We start from the raw sequence: 17,332 nt of genomic DNA, 5'->3' as shown, positions 1-17,332 counted from the left end.
AAACTGGTTAATCAAAGATATAAATCTAAATTAATTATATATCTTTAATTAAAATACAATTATTTTGATTATATAATTTTGTATTTTTATATCAGATACATTTATAAAGGACATACTTCTCTAATATAAATGTATTTTTACAATTTTGATAATTGTGATTGACAGTTATTATGATTCATTTTGTTTTTCTTAATTTCTGCAACTTGCCTGTCAATAGGCATGTTTCTATTGGGACCATTTACCAGTAAAGAGAAAGGGATTAATTCTTCCTGGACTATCATGATTTATAAATCCTCTTGCTCAAAGGGATAGGTGGGATATATGTCCCTGTTTTTTATACATTTAGTTTTCTTGTTTGATCTCATTCTGCATAAGACTCAGTTTCATCCCATTCAAACTTGCTCAAACTGTTAATCAATGTAATTTGTCAGTTGAGTATACCCGTAATAATAATGTTCATCGAGTGGTTACTTATTTTATTGAATTCATACTAAAATATGAGAAAACACATGACACAGACAACAAAGGTACCATATTAAGCCAATTCACCAATTCAAACATCTATAGTTTATTTTTGGTAACAAAGGACCACTTCAGATATAGGCCTAACTTCCAAATCTGGGTGTTTGATATACCTAGATTTGGAAGGCGGGTGTGCACATTATTTATTATTTAAATTTGATTATTTAAATTTGATTTAAGGCCCCCTCTGGTTGTTACTGATAATAGTCATTATCAAAATATACATTCTAATGTTAACGTTATTATATATAGGCTATGTAATATGTTGCATTAATGGAAATGCTACTATTCAAGAATTTATCGGGGATTTTAAAAGCTCTTTAGACTATGCCATAGTCGAATTTTATTAACAATATGTTATTATTAGTCAAGATGAACCCATTTCGTTGAACTCAAAATTATACTGATGTTTATTAAAATTAAAGTATTCAATAGTAAAATGGTCATAAAGAGTTAAAAATATCAGATGATTAGTGACAATAAAAGTAATTGAATGCAACGCTATCTTGCATAATTATAATGGCTCACTTTATAATACTGAACAATTCTGATTTTGGAATCTACCAGTTTATTGATAGCGAACCCGAAAAATCCGACTATGGACTTTGAATTTTAAGCAGAACTTTACCCGGGACTTTGCTCTCTAAAACACACTGTCACGCATACTTGTTTATCAGTCCATTAACCACAAGTTCGGATTTATGCGCGCAAAAGTAACATTTTCCAATTCCGCGCTCAATTATTTTGTTCAATACTGTTGATGAAGGTGTGCGTTATGTAACTTGGGGGTGGAGCCCGGGGGGTGGAGGGGTGTATATTATAAAAAATAGTTGTTTTTAAAAGGTTTAGTATGCCTACAACGTCAGAAATCCCATTCTTGCATGAAAAGTATACATACCGGATACATTACCATGCATGAAGATATAATAATGTCTCATACATGCTGCATGCACTGGAAGACACCATTATCATGAGTAGGCCTAATGTTTGAGTATATGGGTGACCGATCATGACGATGTGTGTTATGTGTGTGTGTGTGTGGGGGGGGGGGTATAGGCCTACCGGGTGTGGTTGTATAGAGAACAACTAACCAAGCAAAGAAACAAAATTATTTGGGAAAGATTTTCCATTTCAATTATTGGAGAAAGAAAACTCAAATTCAGATTTATGTGCTAAAAGTAACATTTTCCATTTCCAAGCTCAATGTTTATACTGCTGAATGAAGGTGAACTTTATGTGGGTGTGCGTGTGGGCGGGCGGGCGGGGTGTGGAGGGTGTTATTGTTAAACGCTTAGTATGGCGTCAAAATCCCACTCCCTACATTAAAAGTATACAGTACCATGCATGATGATATAATAATGTATGTATGCGTTCAAACGCATGCTGCATGCACTGCAAGACACCATTAAATCTTTTGGCTGCCTGCAGATCTGAACATAATAGGACTTTCCCCACAAAATGGTCTTGGGAGCAAAAATTTGCCTTTTGCGTGAAAAAAAGAAGGACATATGGGTAAAGGAGCGCGTTACTAATAATATTTTGGCAAAGGATAACCAAATTAAAATTTGACCGAAATCGTATTAATAGGCCTACTGGGCTCTAACCCGTTTTGCAAACAAAATCCCAACTTTTTCTTCTTCACGTGCCTCCCGATATAGGCCTACGTCACAATTTCAAAAACGGCCAATAATTCTCGGGGTAGTAAAAACATACTCGATAGGTAAATATAAAAAACCCCATATGGATGGAAAAGTACATGATCAAAAATAAAATGTTTTCATAACATAAACATAGTCAGCTCAACTGAATATCGGGGCTGAATCACATGGGTTTCTAAACAAATTCATAGCATTACACGCTTATAGCACCAGCCAAATTGTTACAAATACTCAACGCTTATTTAAAAACAGCACTGCACAGCTGACTGCATACTGTCTACTGAAAATACAAATTGTATTAGTTACGAACCATGGATTGTAAAACATGACAAATTCATAAATACATAAATACATTTTAATGGCATAAAATTCATAGAACACCGTCAAATTTGTTTAAATAAACAAATTAAACAACACAATGTAAAGTGATTCAATAATTTTATAATAATTAAGATATGATTAATATATACTAGTACTATTAATAATAATGATAGTTATTTTTTATTGTTATCATAAGAAAATAATAATAATACTATAATTTTTACTATAATATTAATTATTATTATATGAATAGGTCGTATTGATGATTCCATAATACATGAATATAAATGCAAACAATTGGAAGTTGTATTGATTGGCCATATGACCGCATGCACTGCACTCACAGCACTTTACAGTTTACACGGTGAGTCAATTGGGGCGAACTTGTCGTGGTATGTACGTGTATTGGGGCGAACTGGTCGCGGTATGTACGTGTATTGGGGCGAACTGGTAGTGGTATGTACTGGTGTGGGGCGAAACGTCCTGACACCCTTTAATTTCTTAAAATAATATGTTAATAATTACAAAATCTGGCCTTGTTACACTCAGGAAATTATTTTTGTAACCTAACCCTAAGGGCTTTATGACGACGGGAAGGGAAAGAAGGAAGGAATAAAGAGTGAAAACAAAGAAAGAAGTTGTTTGCTCAGGGTGAGATTCGAACCCAAGATCCCTCGCATACCAAGCACTGGGTCGGCGACAGTGTTCGATTTACCAGAAAAAAGTTACTTGCATTTGTGCAGGTAACATAGAAAATCTACCTGCACAAAGTGCAAGTTAACTCAGTGATTCAAATCCAAGGAGAACCCGCCTGAAGGTTCTTGCTGGATTACAACTAGTCTGAATAATCAGACCCAGAACAATATATTAATTTCTGACATGATCATGTTCTGGGTCTGAACTGTTTCCATTCAAAATCTTGATGGCAAATTGGACAAAAGAAGCACATTATGGTCCTACTTCACAGTTTTTTAATCCCCTATTCATGTTGCATGAATCACTCGATCTATTGTGGACCATCCTTTTGATACTTGAGTATTTGGACAAGCGGAACAGTTTTGACAGGCCTTTTGTCTACCTCTGTTTGTAAACAAACGAGGTCAAAACTGTCCTCCTCGCCGAATATGAAAGTCAGCGTAATAGTACGGCATCGCGGCACTAGATTACAACTAGGAGAACCAAAATTGGAGTGATGGACTGTGATTCACACAGCATAAATAGGGGTTTAAAAAGTCAACATGTAGCTAGGATCGTGTGCTTCTTGTGTCCATTTTGCCATCAGAATTTCAAAAGGAAACAGTTCCCAGAACACGATCAGTGATCAGTACACACTAAATGAATTATTATTTTGGACTGATTATTTGGACTAGGATTTACCAGGCATATTTCAAAGCTGCAGTGACCTGTGTAGCTGCAGGAACACTACAGCTCTTCACACTTGATTATGAGTTTCCTGTTAAAGATTTTGAAAAAGGGACAAGGTGACTTTTAATTATTAATTATTAATTATCTTTTATTTTCTTTATTTAGTTTGAACCAGGGGGGTGGCGGAGGGGGCCCCCGTAAAAATAGCAAAAGTAGGAAAGATGGGGCGCGAGCACCCCGTAAAAATGGGAAAGGGGAAAGGAGAGAAAGAGAAAAGGAGAAAAAGAGAAGAGAAAAGCAAGAAAAAGAGAAGAGAAAGGATACATTGCGCGAAATTGAGTAGACCCGTGCCTAAAAACTGCACAGTCGGGTCGATCGAAGGCCTAATAGGCGTGGGTTATAGGCCTCACGCCTGTGATTATTTTAGGCATTGCCGGAGTCAATGCTGACATCAATCCATGTATGGTTTAGTAGCTTTTAGTAGGCCTAATTGTGTGTCTCAAGTCTTACAATGTGTCTCAGCATGGTCAGTGGACCAGTGTAACATTTAAAATTTTGCAAATTGTGTTCGGTCCCTTTTTTTGTTTAAAGCAATGATATAAATAGTGTAAAAATGGTGCACCAAATAGCTTCAAGTGGGCCATCATTTTGCAAAATTTTCCCCTCAGACGCCCTCACGTATATATGCGGATATGCGTAAACAACTGCCCGTTGCTTTTGTTTTGGACACCCGTACACTTTAGGCCTATGTTGTTTGAAGTAATGACTTAATGATTAGGCCTACAGTGACTAATGGTCCACGAATGGCTTTGATTGGGCCTTCATTTTCACACATTTCCTAACTTTAACTAACTAAATTTTACACAATTATAGTGTCAAAATCGTCCACCAAATGGCTTCATTTTGCAAAAGGGGGGAACATCCCCCCACAGACACCCCTGCGTATGAATAAGTTGCCTGTTTCTTTATACTTTGGACCCGAACTTTATGTTTAAAGCAATTGAATTTATACAATACTTGTCCACGAATTTTTAATGAGCCGTCATGGTCATTTCACAAATTTTCTGCTCTTCCAAACTCAAATTTTACACAATAATTGTGTCAAAATGGTCCTCCAAATGCCTTCAATTAGGTCTTCATTCTGCAAAAGTTGCTCACTTCTTAGGGGGGCACATCCCCCTCAGACACCCCCCTGCGTCGGGCAAGCAATTGAATTTATACAATAATATTGTAAACTTGTTCACGAATGGGAAATGAGCCGTCATGGTCATTTCACAAATTTTCCGCTCTTTCAAACTCAAATTTTACACAATAATAGTGTCAAAATGGTCCACTAAATGGCTTCAATTAGGTCTTCATTTTGCAAAAGTTGCTCACTTCTGAGGGGGCACATCCCCCTCAGACACCCCCCTGCGTCAAGTAAGCAATTGAATTTATACAATAATATTGTAAATTTGTTCACGAATGGGAAATGAGCCGTCGTGGCCATTTTACCAATTTTCCGCTTCTTTCAAACTCTTAATTTTGCATTAATAATAGTGTCAAAATGGTCCACCAAATGGCTTCAATTAGGTCTTCATTTTGCAAAAGTTTCTCACTTCTGGGGGGGGGCACATCCCTCCTCAGACACCCCCCTGCGTGGCCCAGGCGTGCCGCGATGACCTCTTCGCGACCATGGTTCGTCGCCCTCTATCTCATGTATTTTGAGCCCCCCGTATTTTTTGTTCTCTGGATCCGCGGCTGTGAACTATTACAAGCAACTATTGACTAGTTTTGACTAGAGCGGGCATTTAATTATTTCACAACAATAGTTGATTTTATAAATAAGTGAAGGTGGAATTGTACTCCTTGTTCATTCACCATTATTGTTGATATTATTAAAATCAGAAAATGGCAAGTAGAAGTAGTTGAAAGTAAAGAAGAAAATTAGAAATAAAAATAAAATAATTAACTATTTTCAGATTTTCAATTGTGGACATGGGCGGTAAACAGGAAACTAATATAATAATCAAGTGCGAAAGGTCTAAGCAAAACTACAGTGTAAGGCAAACCACGGCTGTTTGATGTATGGAGAATTGGCTTCATTATTAACTAATTGCAAACTATAGATGGCGCTATTTATCCTAAATCACATTTCTTTATTTGCAAGGGTTAGGTGATTAATACTGCCATTAAAACAGCTGGAATAGGTGAAACTTGCTCGAGAAACACTAGCAACGAATTTGCTCACGGATGCCGTCGCAAAGATTTGCGTTAGAGAATGAATATGCTCGAACAAGGTGAAACAAGAAACATTTTACAAACATATTTTATCAAACAATAAAAGGAATTATTTGTATTACAAGCTTGAAAGAGTAATTTCCAGTAACTAAATAGCGCCACCAATTTTGTCATCAATAAATACATTCTATATCCGAAAAAGCTTTAAAAATTACTATAAAAGTGAATAATTTTGTATAAGAGTGGAAATTAAAGTTGAGAACAACTCAAAATCATCTGTAGACATTAGCATGATATCACTTTTAGCTGTTTAAAGGGGCACTTCGTGATCCACAGCCTCATCCCCCCACTTTTCTCCAAAAAAGTTGAGATTTTTATATCACTGGAAACCTCTGGCTACATAATGTTTATGTACAAAATATAATTTCTTGCAGATTAATTCGTTTAGCAAAGATATCGTGAAATTTGAATTTCGTTCTGGTGCACCAGAACGAAATTACAACGTATTGTCTATGGAGCAGTGTAATACACATAATCATGCATAACTCGCAAACGCAAAATCGGAATCAACTGAAATTTTGGGAATATGCTTTTTTCGTGGATATGTACTGAAAAATGTCATAAAAAGAGGATGCTAGGATCACGAAATACTCCTTTAAGCCTAAAATTTGGTTGTACATGTTTTGTTTGAAAAAGTAATAAATGATCCCATCAAACAACCGTGAAACCAGTAATAAAAATATGCGCGCACTCACCTCCGATTCCAGTGGCAGTTCTACTAGGCTAGACATGTCCACATTCCTTATTATAGAGGGCGACATTCAATCCAAAAAGGGAAATACAAAAATTTGAAATTTGGACACCAGAAACTTGACGACGTAGTCTAAAATGTGCCGGTACTTTATCCTTGATACAGAAGTCAGCATGCAGTGAAAGTTAGATTTCATAAAATAAAATCGCCAAAATGGATCGCCGTGGTGAAAAATGATGCATTTATGTTGTTTTTTTAAAACAGACATTTGCCCATAACTTCGCTAATTTTTGACCTACAGACATGGTTGACCCCTCATTTTTTAAGTTAAATAATCACCTTTTTAAACAAAATAATTTCCATGTGAAATATCCTACTTGAAAATTTTGTGAACATGCCTAACTAGGCAATAAGAGGCTACAATGTATAGGTATCACAGGGAAACCTCAGTTAACACATTTGTTAGTCAGTCAAAATGGCCTAAACCGGCAATACAAATTTACATTGAAATTAAAAGAATCTTTTAAGAAGGAAACCTTCATAAATATGTTGTCTATACTTCACTTGACCCAAATATATGATTTTTTTGGTGATGAGAGACTCGCACATGGAATTTCAGAGAGATTTTGATAGCAGTTCCATTAAAAAAAGGTGCTATCGTCATGAGACTAAGATCTAAAACACCCCCGTATGCTGTTTTGGGGAATTTTGCTAGCAGAATCTTTTTGATGAAAGTCAATCTTTGACAAGATGTAACTTTGCTACGGAAAGTGCTATGACAAAAAGGTTTTCAGTGTTGGCTTCGACTCAAGGGCTTTAATTTGATATATAAAATGATGCAGTTTGATGGCAAATTTGAATTCACCTAGCATACCTACAATGTAGGCATTGGGATCCGGCGTTTCTTTAACTTTAGGGGGTTTTACTCTTACATATTTAGCTGCCTTGTACAGTGTTATAACCCTACCCTAACCCATGAACCAGTGCAGAAGCCTGAGAAGGCAGCTATAATAGTATTACTTCATGACTTACAATCCATGTAAAAATTTAAAAAAACTAAAATTTCAAACTCAAACTATTCCTGAGTCTGAGTGAATTCTCACCAACCTTCAGAAAACATGGAAAAAGCCGCGCTGTGCGGTATAATCTAGTTGGCATGTTATAACGGCGATAATATCATGTACATGCTACGCTAACTTCTTGACACGGATTTTATAAGCTTACCACATCACAGACCTTCGCTGACCCCTAGACCTGAATCAGTGCTAGTGAACAAGTTCCAAACCCTCACTGTACATTGACTGTAATTGGTGCTCAACATGCAAAAGTGGTCTACTTTGACCAATCAAAACGCGTCTTGGAAAGTGTCAGTACTCAGTACCCAGTAATGTAAACATAAACATGGAATAAAGAATAGAGCACAGCCGTTTCGCGCATCCAGTTGCCCACCGGATGTCACGACATCCGGTGGGCAACTAGGTGCACCACTAGATGCCCACCGGTTGTGGCAACATCTAGTGGGCAACTGGATGCAGCTGCACCAGGTGGACATGAGGATGTGGTGACATCTGGTGGCCTACCTGATGTGGACAACAGGTATGCTGAAAGATGTTTACACCTAGTTAGAATTCAGATGTAGACATCTGTTAGCATTATGATTGCATACATGCGATTGCACTGCAGATGTAGACATACCATGCACATCTACATGCAGTCATCAACAAAATATTTTTGGCATGATCTTTATTTTTTAAGTTTTTGGCCGATTTAATTTCCAGATGGCTCCTGTGGTGGTTCGCATTTTCTTTTCTTTTCTAACTCTGTGTTGTTTGGATAGTACGTATATGCGTTGGTTGATCTTTGTTTTCATGGGTTTTGTTATTTTGAATTTTACAAATTATTTTTATAACAAAACCTATTTTTTGATGGTTTCCACTTTCCATTCGTGGTTCGCGGTTTTATTGGCTCCAAGTTGTTTAGCTATTATTAATGCATTGCTTGATCTTTGTTTTCATAGATTTTTGTTATTTTGGATGCTGCAAATTTTTTTTGATCAAAAAATATACTTTTTAACGGTTTCCACGTTTCAGTAGCGGTTCCCGGTGTTATTGGCTCCGTGTTGTTTAGCTGGTACTAATGCGTTTCTCAAGATCTTTTTTCATGAATTTTGTTATTTTTGATGTTGCAACTTATTTTTGGAACAAAAATCTACTTTTTGATGGTTTCCACGTTCCAGTGGTGGTTCCCGGTGTTATTGGCTCCAAGTTTTTATGTTGCTTAGCTGGTACTAATTATGCTTTGCTTGATCTTTGTTTTAATGGATTTTGTTATTTTGGATGTTGCAAATTATTTTTGGAACAAAAATCTTCTTTTTGATGGTTTCCACGTTTCAGTAGCGGTTCCCAGTGTTATTGGCTCCATGTTGTTTAGCTGGTACTAATGCGTTGCTTCAAGATCTTTTTTCATGAATTTTGTTATTTTTGACGTTGCAACTTAATTTTGGAACAAAAATCTTCTTTTTGTTGGTTTCCTCGTTCCAATGCCGGTTCCCGGTGTTATTGGCTCCAAGTTGTCATGTTGTTTAGCTGGTCAGTACTAATGCTTTGCTTGACCTTTGTTTTCATGGATTTTGTTCATGATGTTGCAAATTATTTTTTGAACAAATAATGATATTTTTTTATGGTTTCCACTCTCCAGAGGTGGTTCCCAGTTTTATTGGCTCCATTTTTTTCAGCTGGTAGGCCTACTAATGCATTGATTGATCATTGTTTTCATGGATTTTGTTTTTTTGGATGTTGCAAATTATTGTTTGAACAAATATTAATAATTTTTTATTGTTTCCACTCTCCAGACTGGCTCCATGTTTTTCAGCTGGTACTAATTGCATTGATTGATCTTTGTTTTCATGGATTGTTATTTTGGATGTTGCAAATTATTTTTGTGAACAAATATTACAGGTAATAATTTTTGATGGTTTCCTCTCTCCAGGGGTGCATGGTTCCCAGTGTTATAAAAGCTACATGTTGTTTAGCTAGTACTACTTGGGGCTATCATTTTCTTCGAAAGGAGGTCCCAAATATAGGGGTCATAAATTTTTGGAAAGAGCAATAGGGCGTCATAAAATTTTTAATGACCAAAATGTAGGGAGTCACAAAATAACTACAGATAGTTTACATGCATAGGCCTATCAGGGGCGCCGCCAGACCTATTTCATTAAGGGGTAAGAGTCAATGATTGCAGGCGAGCCATCTGTGTGCCGACATACCAAATACTAGAGCGGTTATCGCATGATAACTGAACCATGTGATCAGCCGGGGACTTTGTTATATTTCATTTGACACCTTGGGGATCATAGGTATACCTTCTTGGCATTTCGAAATGGACCAAAATATGAATACTGATCCAGCTTGTGAGGAGTGTCACCCCGGTAGGAAATAATTTTAAATATATTATGGGCCATTTATTTACTTTTACAAAGATTTGCAGGCATGATTTATTAGGGCGTGATTATTAATTGATTAATAATTAATTAGTTAATTAAGTTCAAACAGGCAGTTATTGCATCTAAAAAGTTACCAAACCTGTGTTAGGAGCCCAATTGTGCGACTTCAGATTTAATAATTATATGCCTAGTTGCCTACAATTTAACCCATAAAACTATATAACAAGACAAAGAAAATAGCTGAATAAAACAGTATAATGTGGTCAAATCGGTATACATATGAATAAATATGTGTACCAAGAAATTTTATCTATAGCCTATATACGATTAGAACGATGGAGTTTCTGAAGTGACATGGTAAAAATATTTTTTGGGATGTTAAAATATTTTTTCGGAAATTATCTCGGATAATTTTATTATCTCGAGATAATTTCCAAAAAAATATTTTTAACATCAAAAAAAATATGTTTAACATGTCACTTCAGGGGCTCCGTAGAAACGTCCGTTAAATGGGAAAATCATTATAAAATTATGTTAAAAAATAGCATCGCGCTTTGCGCGACGAAGGGGGGTCTTTGAATTTTGTGGACAAGTTTTCCCTATCGTAGCCCTATAAATTGTGTTACACATAAATATTATTGAGAAATGTCGAAAGCAGAAGCAAAATGGCCATTTGTTTGACCACAACGCATGGGGGGGGGTCTGAAGTTTGCAAAAGGAAGACCTAATTGAAGCGATTTAGTGGACCATTTTGACACTATTAGAGTGTAAAATTTAGATTGAAAAAGCCGAAAATTTGTGAAATGAGTGGTCCATGAAACCTTTCGCACGAATTTTGTGGACAAGTTTTCCCTATTATTGTAGGCCTATAAATTGTGTTGAACATAAATTGGCAAATGTCGAAAGCAGAAGCGAAAATGGCTACTCGTTTGTGCACTACGCAGGGAAAATGAAGACCTAATTGAAGTGATTTGGTGGACCAATTTGTAGTGTGTAAAATGTTAGTTTGAAGCCTTTCGTGGACAAGCTTTCCCTATTATTGTAAGTGTATAAATTCTGTCACACATAAGGCCTAAACTGCCAAATGTTGAAAGCAGAAGCGAAAATGGCCATTTGTTTATGTGCATCATTTTTACAGTATTTAAATCATTGCTTTACAACTGAGACTTGAGACTCACAATTAAAGCATGCATGTATCGATGTTGAAGTCAGCACGGAGTCCCTCTTAATAATACTCTCCTCTCCTCTCATCCTCTCCTTCTCCTCTCCTCTCATCCCTCCCTCCCCTCCCTCTTCCCTCCCCTCCCTCCCTCCTCTCTCCTCTCCTCTCCTCTCCTCTCCTCCTCTCCTCTCCTCTCCTCCTCTCTCTCCCTCTCCTCTCCTCCTCCTCTCCTCTCCTCCTCTCCTCTCCTCCCTCTCCTCTCCTCTCCTCTCTCCTCTCCTCTCCTCTCCTCTCTCCCCCTCCCATATCCCTCTCCCCCTCCCATATCCTCACTCTAGCTGCGGCCCTGAGGCCTATTGTTAAAAAATGATAGTTTTAGTAAATTAATTATTTCTAATCCTCAAAAAGCTACACAGAGTGCATAATATTGCTTATTGTAATGCATGAATGCTGTTGCCCTGTTCCCTCAAAATGAGAATGCTGCTATGTGTATCATGTTGAAAATAGGTCAAGATTGGAAATGTCACACTTTTAACTCACATTCCACGACAATAATAATGTACACTTTACTACACTTTTCTACCCAATTTCATAGGTTGATTTCTCACAGTTGAAAAAATCTGTTTCAAGTTTTTGCTGTGTTATATCTAGGTAACAAAACATCCTAGATGGTGCAATCCTATCCTTATTCTAAGCTCCCTTGGCCCAGTGGTTAAGGCACAGGTCCCGTAAACCTAAGGTCGTGAGTTCGATCCCGGCCGGTTTTCTATATACCTGGTCAAAAATTACGTTTATTTTATGAATCGGGCATTCTCATCAAAATTACCAGAGGGGGTCATAACAGAATCTTGGAAAATTGAAATCTCGTCAAGTAATAATCTTGTTAATTTGAATATTACTTGTTGAAATAAAACGGACATTATAATAAGATTGTTTTTTTTTGTTGGCATCCGTCAGTCTTCGCAGACTATAGAGTAGCGCTGTCTGAGGTGGTTGAAAAGCATCGTCTTGTGTGGCTGAATAGACCAATGCGACACTTGCAGATTTTATTGCAGACCCGCGCTGCATAGGCGTAGATCCGGGGGGGAGGATAAATCCCCCAATATTTTACCAGGGGGGATGGTCCATACAATCATCCCCCTAATGTTGACTCCTGATAATGAGTTTCGTGACCAAATTAACCTCATATTTGCCCATTTTAGCCCCAAAAGTGCAAATTTTCGCGCGCTTCGCACGCATTTGCATATTCTATTTTTACATTTCCTACTTTTACTTTTATATTTCATCAGTTTAGCTTCAAAATAGTAAAATTGCGCAATTGAACCATAAATACTTATTCTGTCGCCAAAAGGTGCTGGATTGACTATACTTGAAGAATTTTTTTCCCAACTCCATCCCCCCCCCCATGTCAAAAAGAAATCTACGCCACTGCAGACCTGGCATTTGAAGACTGATGGTGCGCCTGGTAGGGTTGGTTTGAATGTTCTCACTGACTGGCTTTGCGCCTTGCTCATTTGTCATCAGCAGCATTCAGCATTTTCAGGCCATCAGAGAGATGTTGCTTCAAAGTTTTTCCGTCACTAGCAGTAGATTCTCAGGTGACCCAGATCATGTCAAGTGCTTTCATGTCACGCTTACAGACATCCTTGACGCGGAGTAGCGGTCGACCCTTTCTTCTGTGTCCTGATGGCACTTCTCCGCAGAGGAGATCCTTGGGAATACGACCATCTTCCATTCGACTCGCATGTCCTATGTCCTAGCCATCGAAGGCGACGTTGACGTAGTAGCGAAGATGGGATACCCGCATTGATGGGACACCCGCCTTGGACATTGCTTCATTGTTTGTGACCTTGTCTTTCCAGGAGATTCCAAGAATGCGGCGTATAGGGACATCTCAAGTGAAATACTTGCAGCTTCCGTTCTTCTTAGTCTTCCATGATTCACTACCAGATGAGCATGCTGATTACACTTGCCTTGTAGACCGCCATTTTTGTTGTATTGGTGAGCTGCTTACAAGTTCTCCTATACTTTCTTAGATAAGCTGGAGAGAGTAGAGGCCGCCTTGCCGATCCTTTCGTTGAGCTCAGCATCCAGAGATAGATTGTCTGTGGCAGTAGAGCCTAGATAGGTGAATTGATTAACTACCTCAAGTTATACTGATCACTGATGATGTGCTTGGATTGATGGTGGAGCTATTATAGTGCCCTGTCCCATGACTTAAGTCTTCTTCAGACTCATGATTAGGCTGAAGAGGTCGCAGGCTGATGCGAAATAATAATCCATCAGTTTCTGTAGCTCAACTTCAAGAGTGGTCAGCTATCGCAGCATCATCAGCGAATAGCATGTCTCTAATCAGCACTTCCCTTATTTTGGTATTGGCCTTCAGGCGTGCAATGTTAAAGTATTTACCGTCAGATCGTGAGTGAAGGTACACTCACTCTGTGCATGACTTGAAGCCGTGCTTGAGTAGTTGGAAAGAAATTGTGTGATGTGCCCTGAGTAGTTTGGTTTGATGATTTATCTTTGTTTACAAAGTTACATGAGTGATGACATTTTAGGGGATATGTTGTAGGTCAAGGTCAGGTGAAACCTATCAAAGCCAAAGTTGAAGCAATTGAGCAATACCCCACACCTGTAAACAAGAAGGCACTCATGAGATTTCTAGGAATGGTTGGCTATTATAGAAAGTTCTGTCCAAACTTTTCAGAGATAGCAAGTCCTTTGACTGATTTGTTGAAGAAAGATGCAAAATTCATTTGGTCAGAACAGTGTGAAAATGCTTTTCACAAAGTCAAATCTATACTCATGAGTTCACCAGTACTTACTGCACCTGATTTTCAGAAGCAGTTTAAGTTGACTGTTGATGCCAGTGACATAGGCTGTGGAGGTGTTGTGATGCAAGAGGGTGAAGATCAAATAGATCACCCCATTTGTTACTTTTCAAGGAAATTCAACAAGCATCAGAGAAATTACACCACAATTGAGAAGGAGTGTCTAGCATTGCTATTAGCACTGCTACATTTTGATGTGTATTTGGGTACCACAGTATACCCTGTGCTTGTTTTCACAGATCACAATCCCCTCACCTTCATCAACAGGATGAAGAACAAAACCAAAGACTGGTGAGGTGGAGTTTGACCTTGCAAGAGTACAATCTGGACATCAAACATATTAAGGGAAAAGACAATGTAATGGCTGATGCCTTGTCCAGAATTGCATAAAAAGTGACAAACAAAAATTCCTTTAAGAAGGAACTTGTGTGACAAGTAGTCACTGTGTATGTTGAGTTAAGCACTCGAAGTTAATATTATGTTGAAGTTGATGTAACAGAAGAAAACATTTAAGAAAGTTTTCATTACATTCAAACTTTCTTCTTTTAAGGGGCAGGGTGTGATGTGCCCTGAGTAGTTTGGTTTGATGATTTATCTTTGTTTACAAAGTTACATGAGTGGTGACATTTTAGGGGAATTCCCCTCTCAAATTGAGCAAAACAAGTTGAATCATATCTAATTTGGAATATTTGGAAACCCCCTTCAGATTGTAAAGAGATGACATCATATATGGGATTCCCTCAGGAAGTGATGTAATGGGATTTCCCTCAGGAAGTGATGTCATGTGAAAGGTTTATGTTATAATTAAGACTTTGGAATTTCCCAGATTGAGCATAATGTGAAGGTAGTAAATGGCCCATAATAGAATGGGGTTTTTCCCATGCTTGATATATAAGAAATGTAAACACAATTATTGTCACAGTTGATAGTGTTGATCTGGGCTATGCTTACAGTCCAATTCCTTGAAAGAAAGGAAATTACAAACCAGAAATATTTTATGTAGTCAAAGTGCTACTATTTACCAGTGTTGTCGGAGAAGATCTAGAATACGTCAAAGAACGTTATTCTTCCAAGAAAGGAAATATATTCTTCTGTCGACTTGCTGAAGTCTGGTATTTTGATTCAACGCAACTGTCAAAATAAGTGGGGACAACTGCATCGCAGTCCTGCTTCCTGAAGATATTGTGTGAAAGGTGGAAATAGCACCAAGTTTGGAGAAAGCAGCGCAAGGAGTTAAATTTGGAGAACTGCGCAAGGAGTTTAGCATAGGAGAACGGCGCAAGGAGTTTAGCATAGGAGGACGGCGCAAGGAGTTTAGTATAGGAGAATTGCGCAAGGAGTTGTAAACGTGTTTGGAGAACACCATTTTCGTGTAAGGATTTTATACGCAAGGAGTTATCAATGCAAGTGTACAAAGGACTTCGCTGATTGTCACAGGACAAGTGAATAGGGATATATTACATCAGTCGTCCAGAACATTACAAGAACTTTATGATCACCAAGAAGAAGAATGCTGGCTAAGTACAAAATAGATAAAGAGTGATTATATTTGATTAGTGTATATGTGCATTTGTTGTCATTATATTGTACCAAACAAAACTTGCTTTCAATTAAAGACTTAGATTTTGTTAGCTTAAACGAACAGTGTATTTGTGTTGTGCATTCGTGTGAGTTCGGGTAAAAGGTGATTTTGGCCTTGAGTCAAGTACGACTCGTAACAATTGCCAAACAGTATTGGTGCGAGTACGCAGCCTTGCTTTACTCCACCTTTGACACCAAATTCTTCAGACATTGAGCCATCAAACTGGACAGTATACTCTAGCTCATCATCCCATCATGGAAAGAACGAGTTATGCTGAGTAGTTTTGGGTGGACAGCCAATCTGAGGAAGCATCTTGAAAAGACCGACCCTGCTAACTAGAACAAACGCTTAAATCAAATCAATGAATGCCAAATGGGTTGTTGCTGCTCTCTGCATTTTTCTTGCAGTTGCCGTAGTGAGACGATCATGTCAATTCAGCATCAAAGTGGTTACGTAATTCTCTTGGTTACCGGATCAAGCTATTTTGGTAGGCCTTCGAGTGCCATATACTTTGTGTGGTGATCGTTTCGATCGTGGTTCATTACTCAAGAGCGTGATCCTGTTGACATAGCAACATTACGTAACTTCGATACTGAATTGTAGATCTCTTGGAGCGGAACCCGCACTGTGATTGTTGGTTCACAGCAAAATTCCAATTGAGGAAATATGATGCAAAGAGCCACCAAATGTTCATTTAGGGAGCGGTAAAGTCCAATTTTTACACCGAATTTGAGCTGTTTTTTGTTGTTTTGTTTTGGGTTTTATTTGTCACGTACATGACTGTATTTTTTGGGGGGGGGCTTTAGGGGCGCGAGCAGGAGGCGGTAAAAAAGAAGGGGCGTCGAAAGAAGGAGCGGTAAATAGGAATCATTAAACAAAACAAGGTGTAGAAATTATAAAAAATGTTTTAAAAGTTTGTGCTTTTAGCCTGATAATGCCTATAATCCCCCTTTTTTTTGCTTTTCAATTTTTCAAACCATCGAAAAAAAAATGGGTCAACCTTTTCGGGCTGTTGATGACGGGGCGGCAAAGTTTACCTTTTCCGCAGCCCCCTGGATATGAGCGGCCGCGGAACGCCACTGAAAAAGGCCTAGGTCTAAATTTCCGAAAATTCAAACGTATGGATGCCATTAATTACAGCTGCTCACCCAGCAAATTCTTTTCCCTGACTTGAGGGCAAAAATAACAAAAATCGCCCACCCAATAAATTATCCTTATTTACCTATTTACCTCCCTGCTTGTCCCCCCCCCGCCCCTTTAACCTGCTAAAAATCGCTTGTCCCTCCACCTGTACCTATACCGACCTGCCAAAAATGCTGCCCCCCATTTGGCCTGCCAAAATATCTTGACCCCTCCCATAGTTCACCACCGCGGGGTACTCTCTAAATGTAAAAGAGTGAAAAACTCACTCACTCCCCAAAAGAGTGATTCACTTATAAGACCACTCAAAAAAGAGTGAAATGTGTTTTTTAACTTTA

At 38.1% G+C, this 17,332-nt stretch overlaps 1 protein-coding gene across 2 annotated transcripts in view; it reads right to left on the bottom strand.

The window, feature by feature from the left end:
* Positions 1-17,332, bottom strand: part of LOC140139972 (uncharacterized) — a 130,795-nt gene that overhangs the window by 9,030 nt on the left and 104,433 nt on the right. Inside the window, exon 1 of one of the 2 annotated variants that reach the window (XM_072161778.1) lies at positions 8,062-8,150. The exons of the other annotated variant lie outside the window; for it this stretch is intronic. The gene's annotated coding sequence lies outside the window, so the exon portion shown is untranslated. Of the gene's footprint in view, positions 1-8,061; positions 8,151-17,332 lie in introns of those variants that run through there. 2 annotated transcript variants of the gene reach the window in all.

The sequence above is a fragment of the Amphiura filiformis genome, chromosome 18 (genome assembly GCF_039555335.1).
Source record: "Amphiura filiformis chromosome 18, Afil_fr2py, whole genome shotgun sequence".
Taxonomy (NCBI): Eukaryota; Metazoa; Echinodermata; class Ophiuroidea; order Amphilepidida; family Amphiuridae; genus Amphiura; species Amphiura filiformis.
Note: the sequence above shows the minus strand (reverse complement) of the source record. Positions and strands in the feature narration are given on the sequence as shown.